This window comes from Euprymna scolopes, chromosome 3 (genome assembly GCF_053919585.1).
Source record: "Euprymna scolopes isolate OS-2025 chromosome 3, ASM5391958v1, whole genome shotgun sequence".
NCBI classification, from domain to species: domain Eukaryota; kingdom Metazoa; phylum Mollusca; class Cephalopoda; order Sepiida; family Sepiolidae; genus Euprymna; species Euprymna scolopes.
In genome coordinates this window covers 114,772,624-114,779,437 of record NC_136484.1, presented here as the reverse complement: position 1 = coordinate 114,779,437, position 6,814 = coordinate 114,772,624, and the positions used below count along the sequence as shown (strand labels likewise).

The window sequence follows — 6,814 nt, the reverse complement described above, 5'->3', positions numbered from 1 at the left end:
CAGTTGTTTTTATCTTCTTGTAAGTCGCATTCTCCCCTAAATAGATTGGAGGAGTTGAAAGCTATTTCGGCATGAAAATGACTTTGATTTTCTCTACTTACCGCGAGACTGTATCAGGACCAGAAACTTTACTACATGCAATATGCTTCCCTATTTGTGAGTTTCAGAGTTCAAAATTAATCTCTAGCAGTGAAAAGTTTGTTAGAAATGATGAAAGGTAGGGGAGGGGAAAGGAATTCAGAACACCAGAGTTGAATGGCCATGGAAAGAATTTCATAGATAAGAACTGCCGTGTGTCTATACAAACAATAATGCACAGTTTGATGTCAGTGTGGGAACACAATTATTCGCGATGGACTGAAGCTTAGAAACTTGTGCGAAGTTTGTCCTAGAGAAGATCAAAAAGAAAGACTTGTCATGACAGTAGGAATATGGTCGAGCTGATCCAATTCAGATACCGCAGTTCTTGATGTTCTGGTGACCTGCGATGAAAGCTGGATCAACTGCTATGACCAGGAGACCAAGAGTTCCCAGAAAAAGCATGTTGGCTTACCTAGACCCCCCAAAGAAGGCGAGACAGGGCAAATCCACCCGGAAACTTATGATACTCACTTTTTTATAGCACGGACATGATCTACATGCACTGCGTTCCCACTGGACAGACAGTCAACAAGAAATACTATGTTTACGTGAGTCCAGAAACAGATTCCGTCGGAAGAGACGAGTATTCTTCAAATAGAGTCAGTGGCATTTCCACCAGGAGAATGCACCAGTCCACAACTCTATCCTTGTCACAGAATATTTGACCACGGTAGACATCAAGAGAGTTCCTCACTCTCCTATGGTCCATACATTGCTCACTGTGACTTTTGGTTATTCCTCAAGCTCCAGACAATGAGACAATTGAGGAGATGGAAGAGACTGCGATGCTCACCCAAGAGGATTTCCAAGAGGCCTTCCAGAAGTTGTTGGAACGGTATAACAAGTTCATTGCAGCCGGAGGAGATTACTTCGAAAGCTACTAGAGTTTCATGTGAGTATTATCAATAAATGTGCCCATACGAAAAATGTCTGGAAATTTATTGGACGCATCTCGTTTAGTGCGTGCCTACTAACATATTTTTACATTCTTGACTATGTATCTCTTTTCTGAAATTGCATAAATGAAATTGAAAAGTTTATAATCAACTTTATTTATAACTCAGTTTAGCCAGATATATATCTATAACATTCATTCATATCGTATGAACCAAATGATTCTATTATTTGCATTGGTTTCTCCTAATATTTGTCTAGTTAGAATTCTTTCTAGATAGAAATTGGATTAAATAAATTGGAATCGAACTTGACATACCCAGTTCGTCAGTCTGTGTCGTTAACCACTTAACCACCGTTAACTCGCATGGGCGCGTACATAGCAATTATTTCCTCATACAAATATGACTTTTTTCTATAATTATGTATTTATGCTCACATAACCCAGAATTCTATCAGCCAAATTGCTAAATACGTTGCCCTGTGTGTTGCAATGTTCCTTTCTGCAGTTTCCTTCCTGTGTTGGCAGCGCATATATTTTGTGGTAGAGACGTGACATCGTTCTGTTCAATTCTGTACTATAAATGTTTTTCTATTGGCTGTGTATGTATATCCTATTCATTTCAGGTTGTTAATCCGAGATATTCGATAATGTAGAAGAATATCTGAAAGTCGTCCATTTTTCCCATCGTTAGTCTCGTCTTCCAGTGGTCCGTCTGGCCGTTTTCCTTAAACATTATCGGGCATATCCACTTCTATCCTGTTGCTGTTTAACTTAGAGACATCAAGCATCTTCAGAATGCGAAGCAGAATATTGAATATTGACACAAATGTATATTATGGCGATCCCCATATGTAAGGATAATTTTATATTCACATAACCGGAAATATTAAAGCACGTACAGACGCATATTTATAAGCGCGTTTCTCAAAAACGTTAAATTTTTTTTTTTTTTTTTTTTTTTTGCTTAAAGTGAACCACCTTGGCAAAAAAAAATATTGCTTCACCTCTTTCGGCTTCTTCGGCCTTCCGCCTATATGCGCAATTTCAGAAGCACTCATATGCAATTCAAATGCATCTCATCGAAAAATGGTTTAAATAATTATAAACACATTTAGGCTACAACACTACTTGTTAAAATCAATATAATTTAGTTATAAAGAGCTCTTGGGATTCCAAACGTAGAAACGATTCCATCGGCCTCTTCGACTTTCGTCGGACTTGCGCAATTTGAGAAAGGCGAAACTGCATTATTTCAACGCCCACATCGGACAACGTTTACAAAATGTATAAGACTAATAGGCCCCAAATAACTATAAACGCTCATAGAATAATAATAATAATAATAATAATAATAATAATAATAATAATAATAATAAATTATAGGGTCTAAGTAATGAAAAATGCTTATGTAGAATATTTGTTAGAATTGCATGAAATTTATCATAATAGGTATGCGAAAACTAGTCTTGTCCACATCAGCATTCGGCGCATATGTGCCATTTAATGAAGTATATTGAAGTTAATATAACTTTATACGCCAAATAATATAATTCGTTTAAGCTTCAAATAAATATAAGTATTCGTAGTTATCGAAGCACAATGTATATATAGACTTGCAGCACATTTTGAATGCAGAGTTCTTGAGAAAACAGATGTTGAAAGACTTTTTTAGATCCATTTCGAAACTCGCTCGACTTGAGCATATTGGAGAAAGACTTAAATTCGTTCTTCTGGATCCGATCAAGGTGTGGTACCTGTTCTGTTTTCTTTCAAATGTTGGGTGATCTTTCTAGACTGATGCATTTTTATAATTTATCTTTGCCCCACTCCAGGGAGCGCATTTTTCGGGAGCCGCATTTTATCTACGTGAAAAATTGAACGTGTCAATTTTGTAAATACGGAACCAAAAAATAGGGAGTTAAATGACATTTGTTGTCGCTTTTTTTTTTGTCTTTTTGTTTTGTTTTGTTTTTTGGGGGGTTTTTTTGTTTTTTTTTTTTGTTTTTTTTGCTTATAACGGTACCGTGAAATGGCTAAAAAACATACTGTCGAAAATGCAATAATTAAATAGTGTGGGGGTACACTTGAGTCAGGCGTTAACGACCGCGTTAAAACGAAAGTGAAAGTGAAAGTGAAATAAGAAATAAAAAAAGGCGAAATGATTTGCGGAAATACCGACGAAAGAAAGAGACCGAGCTATAGAGAAGTGTAGCGAGAAGGCGATAGAGAGAAAGTAAGCGTGAGCCACGGCGGCCATCAACAGCGACATGTCCATCTAGAGAGAAAAAAACCTGATCGACATCAGCAGCAGCAACGGTTTCCTTCTTTTCGCCTCAGCTGCGCACGACGTCATAGCAGCTTGAGAAGAGGTAGAGCGAGAGGGAGGAGAACGCTTACGCGGCGGAGTAGTCGTCGTATTAACACAACTGTGGGGCCGGTACTGCTAGTATTCATTGGAGGTGCTGGTTCTGGCTCTTTTACTTCCTTAATCGCAGTAGTCGTACTAGTAATTAATACTAACAATACTAATAAGCGACAATACTACTACTAACAGTGATTGTAATACATAATAACAGTGGTAGTTGTCGTCGCCGTGGTAGTGTCTGAGGAAACAGTAGTACGACCGATCACGGAGAACGGAGCATGTTTCAAATGCATACCAGCGTGTGGATTACAACGGGTAAATATGATCTATGTCCTTCATTTCGTTACATGAATATATGTATGTATACATATATATGGGTGGGTGTGTCTGGATAGGTATGTATGTGTCGGTGCGCGTTTTTGTGCGAACGTGTAATATGTCTCTTTAAATGTATATATGTGTATGTGTGCGCACATGAATTAAAGCCACTCTCTTTCTTCACACACACACACACTCTATCTATTTCTCTCTCTTTCTTTAGAAGTTACTATCTTTCGCTCTCTCTTACTCTCTCTCACTCTCCCTCTCTTTCTCTCTCTCGCTCTCTATCTCTCTCTTTCTCTATCTGTATTTATATAAATATATATATTTGTGTGTGTGTTTGTGTGTGTGTGTGCGCGCGTGTGCGTGTGCGTGAAAGTACCGGCTCTAGTAATAACTATCATAGCTTGGGGCAGTATTTGGTCAGGTAGATATATAGAAAGTAATAAACCGTAACATGTTTTGCATATATATATATATATATATATATATATATATATATATATATATATATATATATATGTTTGTGTGTGTGTATTTCCAAAATGTTATGTAAAAGCTTATAATAACGTTTTGAATATATATATACATATATATAGATATATAGATATATATATATTATACAAAATATATAATATATGTATATATGTAGAGAGAGAGAGAGAAGGGGGAGAAAAGAAAGAAAGGGAGAGATAATAACTGTAAAAGTAATATACAAATGTATATATGACGATTAACCTGACGAATTGTTTCGTGGAATGCAACACAAACGCTTTTTGTTGCTTACATGCGATTAATATATTTTTTACAAAACTGTTCAGCTCTACTCGTATATAAAATACTTCTCAAGTAAATGCTGAAACAAAAATGTATGTTATAATGTTAATATATATATATATATATATATATATATATATATATATATATATATGAGTTTGTGAATTTCCTAAAGTTTGCGCGTAACGTTATTTGTCCTCTGTCAACGAATTGAAAAATGAGAGTACAACGAATTGAAAAATGAGAGTACAACGAATTGAAAAATGAGAGTATAGATTACTAAGCAAAAGACGAGAGAAAGCGAAATATACAAATATTGTGTGAAAATATTTTTTAATTTTTTTATGTATATATGTATTCATCCTTACATATATATGTTGTTGTGCATGCGTTTCTTTAATCATATAGAAGTGATATATATTATATCTATATATATATAAATGATAGTAAAATGCACGTAGCTTTGAATAACGTATATATATACATATATATATATATATATATATTTAAATAAGATCGTGGTCACATATATATATGTATGTAGCTATATATAGATTATTCATATATATATATATATGCATGTATATATATATATAGAGAGAGAGAGATTATTCATAGACAATACTATACAATAATAAAATAGTAAGATATACTAAACTCTCAAGCTTTGGCTGTGCAACTAGTTTATAAGAAAGTAACACCAATCTTTCTCTTCTTATCCCGGCATTGCTTCTTGACACCATTTCGTCACTAGACCTAAAGCTATACCGGTTCAGAAGCGCGGCTTAAAATTTCGTACACCTTGCCTCATCCGAAACTTTTTACGCAGGTCAAGTGTAGTGTATGATAGATTCATGGTCTATCGGAAATAAGAAGAATGTATATATATATATATATATATATATATATATATATATATATATATATATATATATATATATATATATATATTATCTTTACTAATGACGCCATTGTCCTTGTCGGGATCGAATCTCTATGTATGTACAGGTCTTCCGCTTAACAGGTAGCTAAAAAGGAGAAAAGTCGCAAATATGTATCACATCAGGTGATAGTTCTGATTGTTGCACACGCGCCCATATATCACTGTGTACTGCCAATAACGTGATAGTGTTTCTACCGCCAAATATGCACCGTTTCCTTGTAATACAGGCGAACCTGTTTCGCACAGCGGACAAGAACCGTATGCGTATAAAGCCTTTGTATCTCGTTGTGAAATTCATGTTTCAGATTAAAATATTGTTGTTATAAATCGGTGATTGATGTCGTCATATAAACCGTATAACAGTAGCAGTAGTAGTAATAGTAGTAGTAGAAGCAGTAGCAGTAGTAGAGGTAGAAGAAGAAGAAGAAGGAAGAAGAAGAAAGAAAGAAAGAGAAAAAGAAAATGAAGGGATACAATATGCGCGCTCCCCTTCAACCATTGATCGAACAGCATAACTAAAAGCCTTCTTACCCGCATACCTGCCTCTCCACGAGGACAATGTTAGAAACAGTTTCGCTTTTGAATCTGTGTAAAATCCAGCCCCCCCCCCTAGAAAAAAAAAGGTGTGCACTCTTAATAGAAATGAGAATTACATTAAAGACCTGTTGGAATCCATTAGCAAATAAGGGAGCTAGAGGCGACAAGCAATTATCAACCTGCTTAGGATAAAATGAGATAAAGCATAGGTGGATAGCGGCTAACTCTACTCCGATATCGAACAGGTACTACACATCGATTCTAGCCGAGAGGGCTGGATAGTGAAAATGTTCATATCTAGTTGCAAAATTGATGTTTATAATTAAAATATTGTTACTGATCACTTATGGGTGTGTTCTTCATTTACTTGCCCCTTCAAAAGGGCAGAGTGTGACACCAGATTGTTTTTTTATGAAAGGAAAAGCTTACTCCCCCAAAAGAGATATTCTGGATGAGGAAGAAAATAAATATTGGCTAGAAAGAGTTTTCCGTCACTGAGTAAGGACAGAATTATAGTATTAGAACATATACTACATTGTACTCATAACCACTGGTTGTATTATGTTTTCAAAGAAATTCGTCAAGAAGAATAAAAACTACGGCGAAGAAGAAGAAAATTAAGAAAAAAGAACGCGGAGGAGGAGGAGAAGAAGAAGAAGAAGAAGAAGAAGAAGAAGAAGAAGAAGAAAGACCTTGTCATTTGTTTAGTGTAGACATTATAGTATACGCCTCTTGCATTAAACAAGATGTATACGTGTGAACGTGTCATGTATTTGTATATAATATAAATAAGTAAATGTCGAATCAAATATGTTACTACTGGTGACAATTA

General features: G+C 35.3%; 1 protein-coding gene across 2 annotated transcripts in view; it reads left to right on the top strand.

Moving 5' to 3' along the window:
* Positions 1 to 3,228: 3,228 nt before the first annotated feature.
* Positions 3,229 to 6,814, top strand: part of LOC145258181 (uncharacterized) — a 905,094-nt gene continuing 901,508 nt past the window's right edge. The window contains exon 1 of one of the 2 annotated variants that reach the window (XM_080116026.1): positions 3,229 to 3,719. The gene's annotated coding sequence lies outside the window, so the exon portion shown is untranslated. The remainder of the gene's footprint in view (positions 3,720 to 6,814) is intronic. The other variant, XM_080116065.1, reaches the window with a different exon arrangement.